The following is a 23371-nucleotide window of genomic DNA, read 5'->3' as shown; positions in this document are numbered from 1 at the left end:
AGGAAGGCTAATATCTCTAACTCTGAATAAAAATTACATTGGGAATAGTCCATGACAACTTTTGTAATGAGGAGTGAATTTTTGGAGTAGAAATAATTTTAATTACATTTGGTTTTCTCCAGAGACTCAGATTGTCCTGTCTTTGAAATAATCTTATATATTTTGCATCATAAGGCTCCAAATATATTTTGCTATGTTATTAAGTCCATTATTAAGTTTTATACTGCAGTAACTATGAGCTGCATTTCCTGCAGAAGCTAATAAAGTACAGAACCAGGCAAGTATTGCAAAGTTGCTTTCACAGAGTCCTCTGTAAATCTCTGCCTTTAGGCTTTTGGATTTACATGAAAATGGGTTTGGCAGAGCATATCACCTCCTGCTGATAAAAATAGTGTAAAATTCAGAGAAACTATGCTCCTGACTTCTCCAGCAAAAATCTTCATGAACTCTTGGGGAAACACAAAGTTCACCTCCTTTTCCTGTGGGCAGAAGATCACCTATTCTAAAAACTAGATGTTTGTAAAACCCAATAATCTGTTTACTGGAACAAATATTTGGGATTATAAAATATGATAGGAGGGTAAAATAATATAAAATAAGGAGAGTAAAAAAATAAAATATGATACTGAATTTTGTCCAGTTGGTTAGTCGTGAAATAATGCCAACAGCTATTAACAATTTCTAAGCTAAGTAGGACTGGGACATCTGTCCTCTCAATTGTCCACTTCAATAATAATAACATAAGCATCATGACCAGTTTTGTTAACCTTTCTATTATTGTTTTTCTCACTAACCATATCAGCAAATATCTGCATGGATATAGCCTACATTAGTAATTAAAGCTGGGAAGAGACTTGGCATGCAACGAGCCTCAATGGTCCCCATCTCACCACTCCCATCTGGCCTGTGGCTGTGGGTTTCATGCTAAGAGCACTGATGATTACAGATCTGGGGACAAAGAACAACTGGAGTCTGTATCTGAAAATGCAGAATGGAAAGTGCCTAGTGCGATCTCACTGGGATAGATATCATTGTTTTGTAGTAGCTGGTACAGGGCTGTGTTTTGGATTCAGTGGCAGAGTGTTGATAACACCCTGATGTTTGGGTGTTGCTAAACTGTGCTTACCCTGAGCCAAGGAGTTTTCAGTGTGTCATGCTCTGCCTGTGAGGAGCTGCACCAGAAGCTGGGAGGGAACATGGCCTGAACTGCTGTCCTAAACTGGCCAAAGGGATAGTCCATATTGCAGAATGTCTTGCCCAGTGTATAAACTGTGGGAATTACCTGGAAGGGCCCAGTTGCTTCTGGGGGACAGGCTGGGCATCAGGTGGGAGGAGGAGTGAACAACCATATTGTGCATCACTTACATTTCTTGGGATTTCTCTCCCTGTCTCCATCTCCTTTTAATCACAATTATTATTAGTAGTATTATCACTACTGCTGGTATTATTATTATTATCATCATCATTATTATTGTAATATTTTACTTTGTTTCAATTGTAATCAGTGATGCAGGGTCTATTTGGAGGCCTCTCAATAGTGGTTTCCCCCAAAGTTCAATACTAGGCCTAGTATCCTTTAAGTTATTTATCAATGACTTTAATGAAGGGGCAGATGGTTCCTCAGCAAATTCACTGGTGACACAAAGCTGGGAGGAGTGGCCAATACCCCAGAGTGCTGTGAACCCTTCAGATGATCTTGACAGGCTGGGAGATGGGCAGAGAAGAACTGTCTGAAATTCAACAAACACAGCTGCTGGGTGCTGCCCCTGGGAGGAATAACCCCAGGCACAAGTGCAGCCCAAAGGCTGATCTGCTGAAAGCAGCTCCGAGGAGAAGGACCTGGGGGTCCTGCTGGACAACCAGCTGTCCATGAGCCAGCCAGTGCTATCCTGGGATACATCAGGATGAGCATTGCCAGCATTGCCAGCCGGTCAGGGGCCGTGGTCCTGACCCTCCACCCAGCTCTGGTGAGGCACTTCTGGAGAGCTGTGTCCAGTTCTGGTTTCCTCAGGAACTGAGAGACACAGAGCTCTTGGAGAAAATCCAGCAGAGGGCAACAAAAGTGATTAACCCACCTGCCTGTCCCCCTGCTACTGACTTAGCATCTGTCCAATTACAGAAGTGTGGGGCAAAGAAACAAAAATAGTAACAATTGATAAAAATTAATAAGAATTAATAATAATACAGAAAAATAACATTATAATAATAATGACCCTCAGGGGTCACTCAGTTCTGTTTTGTCCAGTTGGGAAAACCATGTAACAGCTGTTAATTTGTGAAATTCCTAATCAGGCTATAGCCTAAGTATAAGAATGTATCCCAGCATCTTAAACTTTAAGCCTATATTAGATAAAGAACAAGCTCCATTATAATGGACCATAGGAAAAATGGAAGAATTCCAAGAACTCATCAGTGTCCCTGGAAGGCAAATAGTAAATAAAACTCTTACTTTATATTAGGAAATGGCCTACTACCATATGTTGCAGAGAAGACAAAAGAAAGAGCAATACTTCAATTTCCCTAGACCACCAGTATGACTCCAAATCTGACATTTGTTTTACCACTGAGGATTAGAACAGAATGTATCAATCAATCACCTAAGAATTTGATGACACTAGAATCACCACGGTCATCCATTTACATTCTCTTAGATTGTTTAACATCCAGAGTTTCACGAAAACACTAAATAATCTCATTTCACATTCATTCCACTGCAGAAGTTGGATGATATTTATCAAGAATAACAACATTTTCTTTTCTTCTGCAAAGGATGACCCTCATAAATAAATATAAATATTAATAAATCTAAATCTAAATTTAAATAACCTAAATCTAAATCTAGAATAACATGTATGTCATGCAGATACAGTGTAAATATGATGCAGACAACCAGCAAGCCATCCTTCATTGTCTCTTGAAGATCCCAAAATACCAGTACCAAATACTAATACATACATACCAAAGACTTCAGTTTTTAGTGAGGCAATCTTAGATTGCTAAACAACAGTTCCATTCATTTGCCAGGTTCCATCTTAAAATAAATTCAGACTCTGGCTCTCACCACCTTTTTTTTTTTTTTGAAAACTCCTCCTGAATTTAATTTTTGGGATATTTAGAAGACATCTTCTAAATTTCTTGGCTAATAAATACCCATTATTGTTTTATAGCTTTTTATATTAGACCAGCATTTTTAATTCATGTAGGGACTTCTTCTCCCTTTTTAACAATTTCCCCTGAATATAAGGAACTGTCAATCTGCTTCAAACTTTCATTTGCCTAAACTTAATAAACCCTAATCTTTTCATTTTTCCCTGTAAAATGAAAACTCCATTTTCCAAAGCCTCTTGTGTTCTTATTACAATTTAGTTTAGTTTTGTTTTGCTTTGCTTTTCTTCAACATAGGTGAGAATAGAACACTATATTCCAATGTCTTTCAGTGTCTTCTGCAGAAAGGTTTTCTTGTGTGACTCTCTTGCTGTTCATAATTTGTCGGATCTCAAGATCTCAGTCCTGAGTTGCTGAGCCACCGAGACCCCTTGGGGGGGCTCGGGAGTCCTGGAATGTTGCCAGAAGTGTCTGGTAGCTGGACTTTAACCCTACACAGGAGACGACAAGGATGAGGGCTTCACCGGGTGAGTGGTGAAGGGATTAGTTAATTAGAGAGTGAGACACAAGGTTTAGGATTTATGTACAGGGGGGTTTAGAGGAGTAAGATGGAGGAATTGGGGTGTGTCCTGTCCTCCTCCTTCTTCCTCCTCTCCTCCATCTTCTTTGGCCACGGTGGCACCTTTCTATTGGTTATTACTAAGAGTACACCGAGTTATAACAATAGATGGTATTGGGGAAAAATGATAAATATTGTATACGTAGCAAAGGGTATAAAGATACGTGGCTGCCCGGAGGGCAGGACAGAGTGTGCCCATGGCTGACTGCTGAGCAGATCTCTGGTGGCTGAAAGAACATCTTTTAGATAAACAATTAATAAACATAAAACCAGAAAGAAGAACTGAAGCCTCTTCTTGTCCTTTGATACGCGGGCTGCGTCAAGGCCACCTCCGGGCCACCTCCGGGCCACCTCCGGGCCTCCCAGGCCCCTCAAACAGCCGAGATAAACCCACACTTGGCGTCCCTGGACGGACCACGAACCACCACAACCTTTCGGGGAGATAAACCGGCACTTGGCTTCCACTGGGTGAGCTCTGACCACCACAACCTTTCGGGGGGGGCACCACCACCTTCAAAGCCCTGAAGAAAAAAAGAGAGAAGAAGAGAAAAAAAAGCCAGCAGAGACTGCAAAAAAAAAAAACAGCAGTCACTGAGAATTCCATCTCTCAGTTTCTGCCGAAGAGAATTCGTAGCAGAACAGCCCGGACTGGAACCAGAAGGCGCCCTGGGTCCACCTCTCGTGATCTGCTGGACAGATCGAGACGTCCAGACTGCTCTGGCGACAGATTTGGTAAGAAAGCCTGAAAATAAGAACATGGGAGGCACACCTTCCCAGGAACAACGGGAAATTTTGTCCACCTTATAAGGTGTGACACAAACATAAAAAAATTAATTAGCTCTGGCCTTAAAAGGCCGAGAGGAAAACCCCCGAGACGCACCAGACGTCCGGGGGGGGGCCCTCGGAAGAGGGGGGAGCAGGACTCCGGAAAAAATTAGCTCTGGCCTTAAAAGGCCAGGAAGAAATAACCCCGAGACGCAGCAGACGTCCGGGGGGGGACTCTCTGAAAGAGAGGGGGGAGCAAGGCTCCAGGAAAGAAAAAATTAGCTCTGGCCTTAAAAGGCCGAGTGGAAAATGCTCTTGGAAAAAAAAGAGCAAGAAATATTATTAAAACACCCAGTCCCAAAACCCAGAAACCCTGGGAAACTCCCAAAAGCGTCCAAAAAGTCCAGAGAGCATGGAGGACTCAGGGGCAGAGGGAGAGCAGGGGGGAGGTGAGAGGGGACCGGGGGAGGCGCTTTCTCGCAGCCAGGCAGCGGCGGAGCAGGCGGGGAGCGCGGCTGAAGGAAAAACAAAAGACGCGTGTTCAGATACGGCTTTGCTAAGCTCAGGGCCGGGGGGTGCAGCGGCCCCGGGGGCCGGCAAGGTAGCAGAAACGCGCGCGGCGGGCAAAACTCGCAAGAACCCGGGAGGGCAGAATCACAAACCAACGCCAGGGCGTCTGACCCATGCAGCGAAATTAGGGAAATTGCGCAATCCCAGAAAGCTGCGGTGAGACGCAGGAGGCGCGCGGTTATGACGCAAAAAACCCGGTGCGAGTCGCGGCGAGCGCGGGTGCCGGCGGGGACGGCAGCACACACACTGACGAAGGGCCACACACACACACACACAGCGTCGGAGGAGGAGGAGACAAGAGTCAGGGGCAGACCGAGGGAGGAAAATTCAGAGGCGGAATAAAAAGGGAGAGGAAAAACTTACCTCGGGAGAGACAGAGGGCGGCTCGGAAAGCACGCATGCGCAGAGTAAAGAGCGCGGGCGGGGGCGGGCCAGACCCACGGTGACGTCTCAGGCGAGGAGGGGCCCTCTCCAGACTTGGTGCCTTTGGTAAAAACCCTCGGGGTCCCAAGCCTCTCCCCTCCCGGGGAGGCGTGTGTGTTCTAACCCTATTGTCAGTTGAATCAAAAACTAGGTAACCCCTGAGTGCACAACATGCCGGATCGGTTCAGCGGAGCTACAGCATCATTTCGTAACGAGTCTGACTCTATGCAGCGATTTTCCTCAACAAGATATAAGAAGAAACGAATACTCAGACAAAAGTCGGGACTCAGACTGCAAAGGACAACTCAGAAGAGAAACAAGAGAAACGGAAAGACTCTGGGGGGGTTTTCCCTTTGGGGTCTTGAATATTTCTGTATAAGGACGAAAGACACTGGGAGGTTTTCTCCTTGGGATCTTGAATTGCAATAGGCAATGGGATAAATTTACCTATTACAGGGGAAAACTGACAAAGGATCATATATTGATCAGCTGGTAGATTTCTTTGACATTTCTCCCATTTGGAGAGGAATTTTAAGGGCAGATTTCTTTGACATTTCTCCCATTTGGAGAAGAATTTTAAGGGTAGGATTTTATGTTTTAATAGTTTAGGATTTTATATTGTAATAGCTTTTCTAGTCCTCATCCATGTCGTCCCAGATGCCATGAATCGGATTGTAAAAGAGGTTTTCTTGGGGCAAACAGAAGGGGGAGATGTCGGATCTCAAGATCTCAGTCCTGAGTTGCTGAGCCACCGAGACCCCTTGGGGGGGCTCGGGAGTCCTGGAATGTTGCCAGAAGTGTCTGGTAGCTGGACTTTAACCCTACACAGGAGACGACAAGGATGAGGGCTTCACCGGGTGAGTGGTGAAGGGATTAGTTAATTAGAGAGTGAGACACAAGGTTTAGGATTTATGTACAGGGGGGTTTAGAGGAGTAAGATGGAGGAATTGGGGTGTGTCCTGTCCTCCTCCTTCTTCCTCCTCTCCTCCATCTTCTTTGGCCACGGTGGCACCTTTCTATTGGTTATTACTAAGAGTACACCGAGTTATAACAATAGATGGTATTGGGGAAAAATGATAAATATTGTATACGTAGCAAAGGGTATAAAGATACGTGGCTGCCCGGAGGGCAGGACAGAGTGTGCCCATGGCTGACTGCTGAGCAGATCTCTGGTGGCTGAAAGAACATCTTTTAGATAAACAATTAATAAACATAAAACCAGAAAGAAGAACTGAAGCTTCTTCTTGTCCTTTGATACGCGGGCTGCGTCAAGGCCACCTCCGGGCCACCTCCGGGCCACCTCCGGGCCTCCCAGGCCCCTCAAACAGCCGAGATAAACAGGACAATAATTTCTCCCAACTTTGTGTCATCTGTAAATTCCATTAGCAAATAATTTGATTCTGTCTCCTTGGCCATTGATATGAAGAGCATAGGTCCCAATACTGAACATTGAGGTAGTAACCACTGTCAGCCTAATAACTCTTTCCAAAATATGATTTAGGGCATTTTTTTCCCCTTAAAGAGCTCTTTATCCATTTCACATTAATCCCTCATATCTTCAACTTAAATAGTAATTTCCTATCAAGTGCTGTAATGAACACATAAACCTATCTAGATTATATCTACTCTACACTTCTGTGTAGTAACTCACTGATTTGACATTAAATAAAAAAAAAAGATTAGTCTGTCTTGAGTTATCTTTAACAAAATAATGCTGTCTACTTCGTATTCACAATCTGCTCCTCCTTATGCATTCCTCCAAAATCTCTTCTTAAATTTTGCACAGTAAAAGTTACATTGAAAGGCCTGGTGTTGCTCATAATCATGTTTTTCTCCTTCTCTGAAGATATCTGTACTACATTTGCTGCCTTTCAGACAACATTTATGGTTTCACTAAATGCCTTCTACTGGACTTGCCAGTTGACATTCCAGTTCTTTTAATGGTGTGGAAGAGGAATTTCCTACATCCTAAGTTTTATTATATTATATGGTGGGTTTTTTTTCCATTGGGAAGCGTGGTTCTCTAATTTAGTTACAAATTTGAATTTGTTCATATTGCAATTTAACATGAAGAATGTAACCTATCCATAGTTAATTTTCCAGCCACATTTTCTACAAGAGCTTCACACTCACTGAAATAGAGTCCATATCACCACTGCTTCCTGGTCCTTCATTGAACATTTATCAAAGAAATGTGTTCTACCCTGTTCTAACCTTTGCTAGTAGTTTCCAATCAACTGATGTTGGGAAAGTCAAGAATTTGATACAATTTGCAGTATTAGTTATTTCACTTGTTGTTTTGTAAATAACTTAATTGATACTGTTGTTTAAAAATGCCTTTTCAAAGGAAATCCCTCATCCTTTCTTATCCTATATTTGTAGTGCTTCCTCTACCACAGAGGTTTTCCCAAAGATATTCTGGTTTAACCATAGCCTTGCATTATTGTCTTTTTACAGTCAAAATATCCCTAATTTCAGATAACTTTTCTAGCTCTGCTGTTGCTATAAGCCTGTGTTAGTTTGTTATACATGGTCCGTGTTTAATTTTGTAGCACATATAACAAAAGGGCTTATTAAGTAATTGTTTTCTCAGGCTTTGACATAAATATTGGTCTTTGTTTGGCATAAAATGCTATCACCTGTGATTTTTATTATAAAATACCATGCATTTTCTATTAGAATTTTTCTGTAACTTTTATAAACTCTACTTCTTGTTCACTCTCAGAGTATTTCTTCATTTCAGGATAGATGGCCTTCTCTAGTAACAAATTATTTTAGATGGAGTAGACATTTTACTACATAGTCATGTTGCTCTAAGTAAATCAAATTATCAAAATTTTTTGTGGTTTTTGTGATATAGATACCAATCTATTAAAAATTGCCTGAACCCTTCTCACATGTTTTCAGAGTCCTTATGTGGGAAGGATGTTTAGCCATGTTCTCATCTATCACACACTTAGGCATAAAATGAAGATTTGAAAGGAAAACTTTATTTCAAGTACCCAACAAAGTGACTTGATTTTTACAAGGGCTTCACTCTCAGCAGCTCACCAAAGGGCCAGCATGAGTGCAGCAGGGACAGTCTTTACCCATGAAGTGTGCCTTTGCCAGTCTTCATTTCTAGTGTTCAGGAGCTTTCATTGTGGCCTTAAATTGCATTTAATAAAACTCCAAATATAGAAATGGTGATTTACTCCCTCCCTGTGAGCAGAGCTAGTTAATTTCAATTCATGATACACAGAAGACACATGTTTAATATTGATATCTCTGATCTCTCCACATTTTGTACTCCTTCTGCTGTCTAACTGATGCTTGTAACTGAATATTTCCAAGGAAGAGTGGGAAAAACAATTTCAGGTACAAGTTAGCTTTCTGACAGGAGTTCATCCAGCCCTAAGCTTTTCACCTTTGGCATCTCTTTGCCTACGTGAGTGCTGAAGTGTGCGTCATGTCCTGTCACCCAGATGCAAAACACCAGCACCTTTTAGCATCTCAGCCACTTACCTGGCATGTCTCCCTCAAGGAAACAACGTCCCTCAACAACAATATTAATTTTTTTGAAGCATGCAAATTGCACAAAGGTAGGAACTGTTGATCACAGGATTAGCACTATCCTAAAACTACATCATCCTGAGCAGTTGGGATTTCCAAAACTGCCTCATGGTGTGACCATCTGCAACACTCCCAGATTCCTGAATCTGTATGTACTCATCCAAACAGACCAACTTCCACATTTAATTAGAGCTCACCAGGTAAAGATTTCTCTCCAAATGAAGATACTGATGTTGCAAAAAAAAAAAAAAAAAACAACAGTCCTAACAAGCCAACCAAAAAACAGAATTAAAAAAAACCAACACCAAACAGAAATAATGCAAATGGCTTCAGCCAATTTTCAACTCCAAATTCTTAAGAAAAGAAAAAAAAGACTGTGGACATTAAAACAGAATGACCCAGGAATCTAGATTCTAGCCATCTTCTCTCTGCTGCTTCTCTGCTTCCACCAGACTCCTTGGCTGAACTGTGTCCCTCCAGCACTGATCTCCAACCTGCTGGCTCCACAGAGCACGAGAGGAGATTGGCAGGATGGAGTGCTCAGCCTGGGGTGACCCCAGCTGCTCAGGCTGTCTCCAGGGACAGCTCCAAGTACAGCTGGATTGCTGGGTCACAAACCAAAATCTTTTCAGTCCTTGGAGACAAGGATACAGAAGGAGGTGTATATGCGTGAAATAGGTTGTTCTGTTGTTTGCTCAATTTTTTTCATCTGAGTATTAGAAATACTTGGATTTGTTTTGTCTATGATTAGAACAAGGTTGAAATTAGTTCTCATTATTAGAAAAATTGCTGGATGTCCACAAGAATCCTATATTGTCTATCTTTCCTACATAAATAATAATAGCTATTTTCTCTGGCTATGAATATTGCATGTCAAAGTTAATCTTCAATTCCCTTTGCTTATTTTTTCAGTATTTTTGCCGCTCCTTTAGAATAATATAGAAATGCTTTTCAGCATGCCAAGTGTCTGCCACCTCTTGCAGGCAGAGTTAATATCTCCTTGGAGTTTTCCATTAATCCCACAGTAGCAGAGTTTCATTCCTTCATTTGTAAAAAATTCTTTCTTTCTGCATAACTATGTGCACAGTCTGCACTACAAATCATTATTTCTAGATTATGTGTCTTCTGCTGAAAGAAATTATCTTCTGCAAGTGTTTTTCTAGTGGTGCTTGGTACAAAACGATTTCCTGAGCTTTCTCCTCTTACTCCTCCTACATACCATCCTTGATCAGAAATATCTCAGGAAGGTGGAAGGATCTCAGTCAAAGAAAAATTTTTCTTATCATTACCCCTAATAGCTCCATGGAAGAGATTCATCAACAGGAGTTTGGCTTTTGGAGCACGAGCTGTAATGAAGAGCATCACTCAAGCATCTCTGCAGCTGCACATTGCTCTTGCTGGCAGCACCTGTGAGAGCCAGAACACTTTCACCATGGCTCTGAAATGTGCACAGCCCTCAAAGCAGCAGGAGATTCACCCTAGCATTCTGGTTTGTCACAAAACCACTTTCTTCAACAGCAGTGGTCTACGTAGAATCAAGAACCATTAGTGCTATCCTAAACTGATCTGCCCCAACAAAAAAAAAAGTGTTAAGAAAGCAAGTTAAGGCAAAAAGAAACAACAAATTAAAATTACTTTCCCTTGAGAGTTTAATTTTAAAGGGCACCCGGTGCCAGTGTGACCGTGTGAATCAACCCACCCAGGTAACCATGGTGAATCCAAACTGCAGCTGAGATACAAAGATTGGGGTTTTCGTTACCTGGCTAACAGTGTTGGACAGCAGAGACACGTGGGGAGGCTCAGTTCATCCTTGCACACAGCAGTGGAGCAGAGGCGTTGGTACTGCCTGCTCCAAAGGGCTTCTCACCCACACAATTCACCACAAGGCTCTGCCTTTAGGATCCTTCTCTCTTTCTTCTCTCTATCTCTCTCCCCCTCCCCACCCCCAGCAGGAAGTTCAAGTCTCTCTCTGAGAGTTCCTCCTAACAGGAATTCCACCTCTCAAAACATGCAGAGGAAGAACAATACTAGCCATAAAACAGAGTTTCCCCACACTGACATTCTTAGCATTCCCAGCTGCAAGGTCAGTTTGAGAGGAGCTATTGCATCCTCTTTGTCAAGTCTTCTTGTTTTAACCCTTTCCTCCCAACAGTGAGATATGCACTGAGCTGTTGACAATCAGAGTATCTGCCTTAGGCACCATGAGAGAAGAGCAGAGGATGCCCACACATTTCCCCATGCCGTGTTGTAGTGTGTGATGGGAGCTCAGTGACATTTTTTGATGAGCAGGACTGGATGTGGGGAAGGTCTTAATGGCTTATCAGAGCCATTAAGAAAATTGGGCAGGTGGAACCAGTGTCTCAGAGCAAAATGATATATTCCTGGATGACTCCTGAGATTGCACAGCTGCCATTTATTAAAGATGCAGCACTCCTGCTACAGCCTGTGAACCACTTGCTAGCACTGTCCATTTCAGAAAAATCATAACTAAATTCCTTCATTCTCATTCTGTTCTGTTCATGAAATTCTTGTGTGTTTTTACATCTGGGATTCCTAATCAATCAAACACTTAAATCACCTAGGGGCAAATTTGATAGATACAATGAAAGATACAATGAAAGACAAAAAGGTCCAATCATTTTGACTATCTTTTTTGTAAGTGTTACAGGAAAGAAAAAAGAGTATAAATTGAATGCAATTTTGCTTTAATTAAGAAAAATGAAAATAATTGTATATTCTATTTCCACTTGTGACACTTTGTTGTATGCTTGAAGTATAATTAAATTGCAGTCAGCCAATTTCAGAAGCAAAATTCTTGGAGCATCTGCTGAAGAGAAGACAGATGTCTATAATAACAATCATCTGAGATTATTTAATTTATGATATTTGCATCCTGTGCTTGTTCACTATTTTTTTTTTGCTAGAATTTTTATATATTTATCCCATTTTGAATCCTTAGTTAACATTCACCTAATTATCTTTTTTTCCTTCTTATTTTGCCTTGTTTTCTATAGACACTTTTCCTACTTTGCCCATTTCACCTCTCTTTTTACCTGTCTCACATGCACCACGTGAGAGGCCACTGGAGAGATCTTGTAAATAATCAGATCTGCTCTGATTTGCATAAAAATATTTGGATGCCTTGTTAGGTGATGCTGAATAATGATTGCACCCCTTCTGCACGGCCTTTGGAAGAGATCAGGCAATGCAAAGGATTTGACCTTGACCTTACTACCTGAATGGCAATGATTACATGTAGATATTGCTTGTTCCAAGAATCATGCAAAATAGATGCCAGACTGTGTTCTCACTCACTGTTCAGTAGCTGTTTGCTTGTGAGATGACAGAATGCAGTTTACAAATTGTATCCTGTATACCTAATGAGACAATTATTTCAGGAGAGTCTGAGCTGTCCAGCAAAACAGACGCAGAGCAAACAGAAAGCCTGTGCTGGAAAGGATGAGCATGTTTGTTTAACCTGACAGGGTCCTGGTTAGGCTGTCATTTGCTTGCATGTAACTTCCACTGGTGGAAAATGAGGTCTCACAAATTTGCCCTGAAAAACTGCCCAAGCCAGTTTTCCCAAGGCTGTCTACAAGCTCTTTGGACTTGAATTTAGAAGATGTTGCTCTTCTCTGAATATGAAGTTTGAAAGTAAGGGTGCCTAAAGTGAAAACGGATGGGGGGAGAGGGACAGATCTTTCTTTCTAATGGCACAGTGAGAGTGCTGCCTTCCAAAGAAGACAAGAGCTGAAATTCAAGTTGTAAGCAGAAATGGCTTCCAGAGCAGTGTAATAAAGTGCATATATTTAACTCATTATTTTTAGTTTACAAATGTTTGTTGACAGGAGTGACAAATATAATGTGCATATGAGACTGAGGAGCAGGAATGAAACATTCTGTCTCCACTTTAAATAGTCTCCTTGTAATCCAAACAAACACACACACCTGCAAATTCCTCCCAAGTCATCCATCTGAAGCTCAGAAGATGACTCATGTTGTGCTTGACTGGAACTCTTGCTGAGGTAGGCCTGTGTGGACTCGGCGTTTCGTGCCGTGGGATGTTTAATAGCTGGGAGTAGCGATGTTGCAATGCAGCAATTTTAAGCAAAGACTTTCTTCATTCCAAGCAACTGAAAAAGATCTACCAGCACAGTTATTTAAAAACCCAGAAAAGCATAAACACAGTTCAACGTGAGATAGGGAAGAGGGAGAACCTAAGCACCACTGCAGGTCTGGATGTGACGTATACTGCATCAGCTGATCTTCTCAGGTTCTCCTCAGTAATGCCATGGGTCAGTTCCTGTGGGGGCAGCCCCAAATCAGGAGATATTCTGATACTGATCAGGTCAGTACTGGTTTTGACCATAAAACACAGGTATCATACATTATTATGATCAAACAACATGTATTAGTCTTCAAACAGCCAGCTTCTGAGATGAGTCTAGCTGACATTTTTGCATGGAAGAGAGACTGGAGAAGAAACCATGATACCATATGATACCATAAGTTGCCATTGGGTACAGAACCCAGTGCCTATGGAAATGTATACCTCAAAAACATAGCAGTAAAAAATAAGAAAGAGCTCACAGTTCTATATCTTTGTCCTTTTTTGCTATAATTTGATATACTTATTCAGTTTCAAAGGATCATAATAGTGTGTAATTACTCTTTAAAATGACATCTATTTTTAGTAGGTTTGAATTATTGGGAACACCAGAATGAGGACACATTGTTCAGTGAGCAGGGCATGTCAGTGCTGTCTGGGTAAGACAGGGGTGGGAGGTGTCTGCCACCACTCTCTATGACATGCAGAACTGAACCAGGACAGGTGGGCACAGCACTGACAGGGCAGGAACCGCCATCAGGATGTCACTGAGACTTCAGAAGGGCCATGAAATCCTGACCACCATGAGCTCTGACAGTCCTCTGAAAGTTCTGGCTGGCTGACCAGTAGTCAGGGATTACTTATGTCAATTGTCAGTGTTGAAGAGAGTGTTGAGTCTGTGTTTCACATGAAAAGAAAAACATTTTAGTCAATGCTAATTTTTGCATTGACTCAATGAAGACTGGGATTTTACCATGCTTTTTATCAAAATGACACTAGGTAGACCAGGACACAGTCATTACTTTCTCAAATAATGTCCTTTGATTTCTTTGGTGATTTAATGTTCATTAAAGGAAGGGAGGAAGGAAGATGTTGTCCATAGTGCTTTTTGCTAGAAATGAGCTCAAACCTAGAATGAAGTTTGGAGCTGGTGCTCTACTTAGTCTTTCTTTTTCTTTGGAAGCATACAGTAGAAAATAGTTTTTCCTTTGCTCTTCTGATGTTTAATTTTGATCCTACGGGGGCAAGTGCTTTGCAAATATCTTAAGGAGGTGCTCTGTGCTGTGAGGAGAAATCCAGAGGGACCTGGGCAGGCTTGAGAGGTGGGGCTGTGTGAACCTCATGAAGTTCAACAAGCCCAAGTACAAGGTGCTGCCCTTGCATCAGGGCAATCCCAAGCACAAATACCGGCTGGGAAGAGAGTGTGTTGAGATGTTGGTGAGTGAGGAGCTCATCATGATGTGCACTTGTAGCCCTGAAAGTCAATTGTGTCCCCAGCTGTATCAAAAGCAGTGTGACCAGCAGGACAGGGGAGGGATTCTGCCCCTCTACTCCATTCTGGTGAGTTCCCACCTGCAGTACTCATCCAGTTCCAGGGCCCCAAAATAAGAATGGCTTGTACCTGTTGGAATAAGTCCTGAGGAGGGCTACAAGTATGATCAAAGGGCTGAAGCACCTCTCCTTTGAAGGCAGGCTCATAAAATTGGGGCTGTTCAGCCTGGAGAAGAGAAGGTTCTGGGAGAACTTACAGCACCTTCCAGTGCTTCTAGTACATCAAGGGGCTACAAGAAAGCAGGAGAGGGACTTTTTTTGAGGACATATTGTGATCAAACAGGGGGAATAGCTTTAAACTGAAAGAGGATATATTTAGTTTGGAAAAAAAGAAGATATACTTTCCTGTGAGGAGGGTGAAATATTGGAACAAGTTGTCTATAGAACTGGTGGATGCCCCATCCTCTGAAATGTTCAAGGCCAGGTTGGATGGGGCTCTGAGTAACCTGGTCTAGAGAAGGGTACACTTGCCCATGTCAGGGACGTTGGAAGTAGATGATCTTTAAGGTTCCTTCCAATCCAAACCATCCTATGACTCTATTTCATAAATCCTTTCAACACACAGAAGATTTAGAAAGGAGTCCTGCTCTTTTTGTCCGTTCTGCACCAACAAAATATATATCTCAGAAACGGAGTCCAAGATTTTAAAGAACACATGCATGTCAATCTTAATTGCATTTCTATGTGATCTTCTCTGGATGGTGGGAAAAATAAGTAATCAAAGACAAACAAAAAAAGATAACATGTTAGCAAAAAAAGAGAAACCTTGTCTCATTTCCCTAAATGGAATCTTATTATATCTGTATTTTGAAACTGAAATGAAAATGTTATCTTCCACTTCTGTTTCTGCAAAAATGTTGCACAATATGGGGACAAAAAGCAGATTCGCTCCAGTTGCCTAATTGAACAGAAGTAGTTGCTGAATGCCACCCTGACCTAAATGGAACTGGAGGATTTTCACCAACCTTTCATCCTTTTGTATTTTCTAAGGGTAATCTTCCTTCCTTTGTGATTCCTTCACTAGGCTGCAGCTGGGAGAACAAGAGGTACAGCTGAACTCAGAGCATCTTTCCATGCCTAACTCATAAGGAAGTGGTTTGCTTGAGGCAAGAACTAAATGACTTGCTCATAATCAATGTTTTTCAATTAATTTAATCTTTTCTCTTGCAATCAGTTTGTCATGAAGAGAGCAGATTACATAAATATATTCCTCATCTAATGTCATTTGATGAATGCTTCAAGAAAAAATAAAGTAACTGTCTTTGTATTGATAAAAACTGTCACTTCAAGGCTGTTTGCCACTCATTATGGCATCTCTGCTGAAACTACAACTAAGCAGATGGGTTCATTAGGACCACTCTGAAGTTGTCCTCTGGACAGGACAAAGCAGCAGGTAGCATCTCAGTTGGAAGTAAAATTTTGAGTTTCAGTCACAGCTAACCAGCTAAGTTGGTTCAAATTTTCTCTACAATTTCAAACTAGAGATGAAGGATGCACCCAACCTGTTACATTTTTCATGTATGTGGTAGCATGAAATACAGCTAGAGCAAAAGTTAGAGCAGGGCTGCGTTTTGCCTCTCCCTTTGCCCTGAGATGGCCATCCTCAGCCCTTTTCCTAATAAAGCACCAAATAGAGATGTTGAAGGTGTGAGTTGGAGGGATAAAATGCTGCAGATTATATTTAGCCCATTTAGTACAATGAAGTCTGCAGCAGAGGCATATTGTCAGGAGAAGAGAGATCTGAGGATCCTCAGCCCCATGCAAGAGTGGTATATGAAGCATTGGTGGCTGGGGCTGCAGCTTTCAAATATACAGATTATCATTTAGCAGCAGTCTTGATTTGTGTGCTATAGATTATTTTATACCAGTTAAGCAGATGTAATATCAAATATCAGCAGGAAAGCAGAATGCCTGAAAATACAATGCAGCCAGTGCTGGTTTGCTGTGCTGCTGCACAGATTTCCTGTTACCTGCTGAGCTGTGCAGGCAAGGGGTTTAGCTGCTTCCTCCCAGTGGCCACTCAGATTAAAAGCCTGAACTCTGTGACATATGGATGCTCCAGTTGCAGTGGATCTTTCAGCTTGTTTCCAACATGCTATAACTTCAATTTACCAGAATGGCACTTATAGATGTCCAATTAAATTGTCCCATTTTATTGGGGAAAATGCTTTCCCAATGGTACTGTATGCCACTGAATAGAATTCAAAAATCACTTTGCCTGTTACGACTTTTATTTTCATAAAGAATGCATGCATGAAATACTTAATGTGATGTTCTAATTAATGCAAATATGCCAAACCCCTTTATTTTCCAGAGAAAATTATATTACACTGTTACATTTCCCCATTTCATGGCTGCATATTTTATATACTGTAGCCATGGTAACTGTGTCATTAAAGTCTATTCAGAGGGAGTTGGGCATAGCATCAAGCTATCGCTGAGAATGATTGCTTTTGTAAATTTAAAAGAATCTCTGCACCTAATTACTGTGAGTTTGTGTAAATTGGACCAATGGAGAGCATGACATTTGGAACAAATTATTGTACAGTCTGAAGCAAATGAAGAATATTTTTATTTGATTTAGGAACTTGCCTTCTGTATCATAAACCTCTTAAACTTTTAATTGTGTAAAGCTCAAACCATACACTGGCACATTGCTGATACAGGAACATAGACAGCCCTGGCTGTACTGGGACATGAATGGTCTTAAATAGAAAGCACTGGCAATGGGCAGAAAATTGGGGAAAGGATAGAACATGCCCAAGCTGTTCTGATTTTGTATTGTTTGGAAATTTTAGAAGGAAATTTAGCTGCTTGGAGATATTTTGAGTTGTCTCTTACCTGCCAATTAAGTAGATATTTCCTACACTCGGTGTACTGTGTATTTGGATAGAGTGGGGCTCTCTCCTCAGCTGCTCAGAATTGTAGTAGCAGATGTTAAGTAGGATCTTACTATCACATTTCCTTAATCCTTCTTCAAATACTGATATCCTTATCAGAAAACAACATAGTCATGGCCACACAGATGCCTAGCAGCCTTTGAACTGTTTGGAAAGCTGAGCCTAACAGTTAAATACCCTCGTACTCTGTATGTACTAATCACTTTTTCAGCTTTCCCCCCAACTTTTCAATAGTTGCATTATTTGTGGCATCCTGATATGTTAGTAAGAACTTTCCATTCCTTCCTGTACCTTTGTCCTTGTCAAATACTTGGGGTTTTTTGTTCTACCCGCCTTTGAAACATTTGCATGGGACTCTGCCAGAGTGAGTTCAGTAACTGCACTGAAGTGAGGGTATGTGGGATGCTGGCTCCCATCAGCAGAGCAGCTGATGGCTTATCCCTGTCCTGTCTCTGTCCCCGTACTGCCACACACCCTCCATCTGCCAATAGCCAGGGGCAGTGAATTTTCTGAGTTTCATCTCTAATAATAGTTCATCTGCAATAGCAGATATTGGTAACTAATCTTACTGCTCCTCATGGACTCAGGGAACCTCATACTGTCCTGATCCAAGCTGATGTTTACTTTGTATTGTGTTGCTTGTGTAACACTGGTTACGGCAGACATTTTTTCTTCTCACAGATCTCAGACAATAAGCAGAAAATCAACAGCACCTTCTCCAGATGACAGTGAGCAAAAACTGTGTAGGGCTCCATAAAAACCTCCTGCCCCAATCACTCATCTTCCCCATATTTTGAATTCTAACACAGGAGCTGTAGAAGAAACCACATTGTCTCCATCAGCTTTGGGGAACACATTTTCACAGATGAATGGGGGAAAAACCTAATATAAATCTTGAGCAGTCACCAACAATCCCAGTCTATTCACCATTATCCAATTTTGTCCCTGAAAGCAGCTCTGCACAGCCTGGCTGTCAGTACTCAGCATGACAGACTTGGCAAGATGAAGATGCAAAATCTGGATTTACGGAGAAGATGGAAAATCTGGATTTCCCAATGACCAGTGCCTGTGTGGCCAGTCACAGGCTGGTGCAAGCAGTCCTCAGACAAACAGTTGCTAAAGTAGGGGTGAAAAAAATCCTGACAGTGCTAAAAAATACTGAGTCTCAGCCTTTTTTGTAACAAATAATTAGGTTATTTTGATTTCAGTACTGTTAATTGGATAAATAAGATCAGTAACATGACACAGGCCTGTCCAATCTCCCTAACCTGATCACCAACAGAGTTGGAATTTTGTGGCTCAGGCCAACCTTTTCTTAACTAAGTGGTCCTTCCTTCCTTTTTTTTTTTCTGCATCTGTTCACTTATCAAATTTATCAGCAGCATGCCTGAGTGCTTACCTAGAAAAATATCCTGTCAGGAGTTAGATAATGGTATGGTACTGTATTTATCTTTCAGTGGTCTTTTTGCATCATTTTGGAAAAGGCCAAGTATGCCTGCAAAGATGTGGTGTTATCAGAGAACATTTCAAAACCTATTTTGCACTCAGAGGGTTAATAATGGGAGAGACAACCACTTCAAAATCACCAGCAGCAGGTGATCCTGCACCTCCTCATTTGCAGCAGCTCAACAAAACCAGCCCCCAACTCTGTTTGGAAAGTGTGGGCAGCTCCAGTAGCTCAGAGCTCTGTTCCCTCTCTTGTATTGCTCCCTGGCAGAGTGTCAACTACTCACTGGTAATGCAGGGTGGAAACCCACCCCATCTCAGTCAAAAGCCCTAGGAGCATACATGAGACACACATTTGTGTGGGGACACAGAGAAAAACTGCCCTCCTGGCAAATGGGGTAAGCACATAATCCTCCATGTGATAGGGGCTTGCAGAAAGTACAATGCAAGAGAACTCCAGAGCACTCCACTGGATACTTCAGTCTGCTGCTTTGTTCATGGCTTCTGCTAAATCCACACTGCATTTCCCATAAAGTTAGGAAGTGTTCATTTCAAAGAAACCCTGGCGCTTTTTTTAACATTTCCAAAAATAAAGCATAACCAGAGGGTTCCCGTTATGTAACATAAATATTTTATTATCTTCCACATTACTCAGTTGCAGAAAAATAATCTAGACACAGTTTTGGCCTCTTTCATTATATAGCCTTGAAAAATATGATGCCATACTGCTCAGGTTGTTCTTCTCCAGAACCATGGAATATTGTATTATATATACCTAACCCTTTGTCAGTTGAAAAGACAGGAAAAATGTACTTCTTACACCAACTCCCATTGCTTTTTATCCAAAAATAATTGTGCCTGACAATGTATTCTTTCTGCTTAATGGGTATTTTTTTTTATTTTTCAACAATACAAAATTGCAATTTCTGCTAGATTCATCATTCTATGCCACAGAGCTGTAAAAATTAAATTAAAGATCCTGCAGGTCTTGGTCTTCCCAGGCTAAGTGCTGTGCCATGGGGAGCTCTGCTGGGGTTTACCAGGTTCCTGCACAGATGTAGCTGCTTGTGTGTTTGGAGCATATGCAGTGAGCCACACTGCCACAGTCTCTGGGCTCACTAACAAAGGGGCATCTCCATGCTTTTATTAGTGTGATGCTTCTCAGTCCCAGACTGTTCTGTTTTGGCAGGGATAGAGTTGATTTTTTTCATAGTAGCTGATATGAGGCTATGCTTTGTGTTTGTGCTGAAAACAGTGTTGATAGTTCAGGGATGTGTTTGTTACTGCTGAGCAGGCCTTACACAGCATAAAACCTTTTCTGCCTCTCATCCCACCCCAGTGAGGAGGATGAGGGTGCAGAAGGAGTTGGGAGGGGACACAGCCAAGACAGCTGATCACAGCTGACCCAAGGGCCAATTCCAAATCATTTGGCAGATTTGGGGCTGATGAGGAAATGCACACCACAGCCCAGGCTGCCAGCAGCCATCAGATTTCCTGGTTTTCCTTCCCACTGACAGGGATCTTTGGGAAACAACCTTCAAGCAGTGTTTTGAAGCTTGTTCTAAAGTTCAGACTAGAGAAATGACCTGTGCATTAATGGGCCACCTGCCATCTTTGCAAACATATCTGGCCTGATCAATACAAGTGAAGGTAACAAGCACAACATCCTTACTTGGCTTCATGGGACATGTTTTCCAGGAATCAGGAATGGATAAGGCTACTGGGTAGTCAGCCTCCTCCAGAAATATCTTTCTCAATTCTTCTCCACACATAATTTGGCAACTGCTCTATTTCTACAGGGTTTCTAATTGAAATCCTTCCCTGAATGTCTGGGCCTCTTCCCGTGCACTGAGCAGTTGCACAAGTGCTCACAGATGAGGCTGGACATGTCCATCAAGGGCCAGTGAATATCCAGAAATCCTCAGTGCATCCACAGCATCAGCATTCAGTGCATGTGCCGCTGTGCTGACCTTCTCTGAAGGGCACATGTGCTTTTTAGTCTTATGCAAAAGGCTCAAGATGTCTCAAATATCAAGGACCAGAAAGAGGAAAACCTCACTAGGCTGTGCAGCAGCCCAGCCTGGGGCTTGCTGCAGAAGGAGCCAGAGGGGAGGGGGATTATCACTGCAGAGCCAGCCACATACAAGGCAAGGTACCAAGGTGCCTAGGAAAACATGGCTCATTAAACACTTCATGCACCTGCCCAGGAATCACCCAACACAGTCCTTATGATTCAAGCACTACTTGAGGCCATGTCAGCCTGGCATAATGAAACTCTCCATTTAGTAGATATCAGGGCTATTTAAGGTTTGTTAACATTTACAGTTGACTTCATTTTTATTTGAATTACATGCCAGAGATACCAGTAATATTTTGGTATTCTTGCCAAAGAAAACTTTTAATATTTACAGACTTTTTACATGCCAGCTGGTGGATGCTAAGAGTTTGAGTTCTCTTCAAAACAAAATTATTGGAACCAATTACATAAGTCTCGTTGACAGTTTACTATAGCTTTCATTTCCAAGGCATCAACATTAGCATCTATGATTTATTTTGCAGCCTTCTGTGGGGAAAGGAAAGCCCTCTCCTCTACATACATATTAACATTTCTATGAATCAGCCAGTAATCACTTGGATCTAAGAGCTGAGTGTCATGTTTTAAACAGGATGCAGTTGAGCTCCCAGGCATAAAATCAGTAGATTGGGCCATCCAGGAAATGTACATGACAGGCCACCAACTGTTGTAAGCTAATGCTCCAAAAAGTTTTGGTCCATGGATTAGGCAATGCCATGAAATATTCTCATTGGCAAATTTGACCTCAGAATCCTACTTCTTTTCCCAAAAGGATGAAATGATATAGCATAACGTGTCTTCTTGTGCTCCTTTTTTGTTAGGTTTTAGCCCCAAATCTTGGTCCTTCTTTAGGCTTTTCAGAAATCCAAGCATTTAATCCTGGCTCTGTGTCTGGACTTTCTTGTGCATACTGAATCACTTTGAGCTTTTTTACTCCTAGTCCTCACTTTACTCAGATATTTCTTCTCCAGGATCACCAACGCACATCTTCCTATTTTGAGTGTCCCTCAGTTCTGAATGGTGGCATGAGCTTGTGCTGATGCTGGTTGAAAGCACCTGCCCATCATTTAAGACAACTCTAAGACAGGAAGCTGCTGCTTTGCTTCACCCGCAATACTGACATGTTCAACACAGTTGTCACAGATTACAATGAAAGAATGATTTGATTTATTTGCTTGCAAACTACAGCGCATGATACTGCTTTCAGAAGGGAGTCATGGGCAGGCAGGAGGAAGGTGGCTGTTCTTTGTGCATGGCAGCTGCCCAGAGGAGACGCCAACCCTCCATGATGGGGAGATGGTCCTTCCACAGGGAATGATAAATATGGCCCAGTGGGAGAAGCCTCCACATCTCAAGGGTTTTGGTGTATTTCTTCCTCTGGATCTTCACAGTGCTCTAGAGGAATAGTCCCTGCTGCAATTCAGCAGCAGAACTGTATATTTTGCTCACCAAATGTAGTGCCATGAGGCCCAGACAACCCTACAGGAGTCTGTGCAAACACTCCCTCCCAGTCAGGGCCCCATTCATGCTGTGAGCTTTCAGCAGGGCACAAGCTGAGCCCACCTCCAAGAGCAGCACAGTGATTTAACACAGGCAGGTTCAGCTTTCCTGGGCATTGTGAGGAGGCCAATGCTGCTTACAGTAGCCCAGAAGCAATAATAAGTTAACCTTTTCCAGGGTACAACATAACCAGGTTACATTTCCTCTGCAATCTGCTCTGGAGCAGCCTGTGCTCCCTGGGTGCTTGCAAGGGTGGGTCTGATCTTGCAGACCTTCAGTCCCCAGAATGGAGAAAAATCCCTCAATTACCACAGTTGAGAGATAATCATATCTTTAGTGATGGGAAGGGTATTGTTGGACAAAGTAGTACAAGGAAAAGGGAACAGTTGCACCAGGTGTGTCCACAGACAGTGGCAGAACAAGTCTCAGGAGAGCCATGTACTTCACATCTCAGGGCCTGCAGCCTACCCAACCCCACTGATGACCACCTCCAGTGGGTGCAGGACAGTCTCAACAGTCTCAGATATGGTATCAAAAGCATATTATTTGGTCCCCCTGACACTTGCAGACAATTTTGAGCTACAGATATTTTCTGGACAGCCACACCACAGTGGAGTTCTACATGACATTTTCCTTCCTTATCTTCCTCAAAAAACAAAGTGAGTCTCAAGATCCCTTGCATGCCCACACAGACAGCTATGAGGGCTGTTGAAATTCTGATGACAATTTTAGGACCTTCCCTACAAAGAGTACTTTTT

This window comes from Zonotrichia albicollis, chromosome 1 (assembly GCF_047830755.1).
Source record: "Zonotrichia albicollis isolate bZonAlb1 chromosome 1, bZonAlb1.hap1, whole genome shotgun sequence".
Classification (NCBI taxonomy): Eukaryota; Metazoa; Chordata; class Aves; order Passeriformes; family Passerellidae; genus Zonotrichia; species Zonotrichia albicollis.
The sequence above is the reverse complement of the archived record's forward strand: the minus strand, read 5'-3'. Positions refer to the sequence as shown.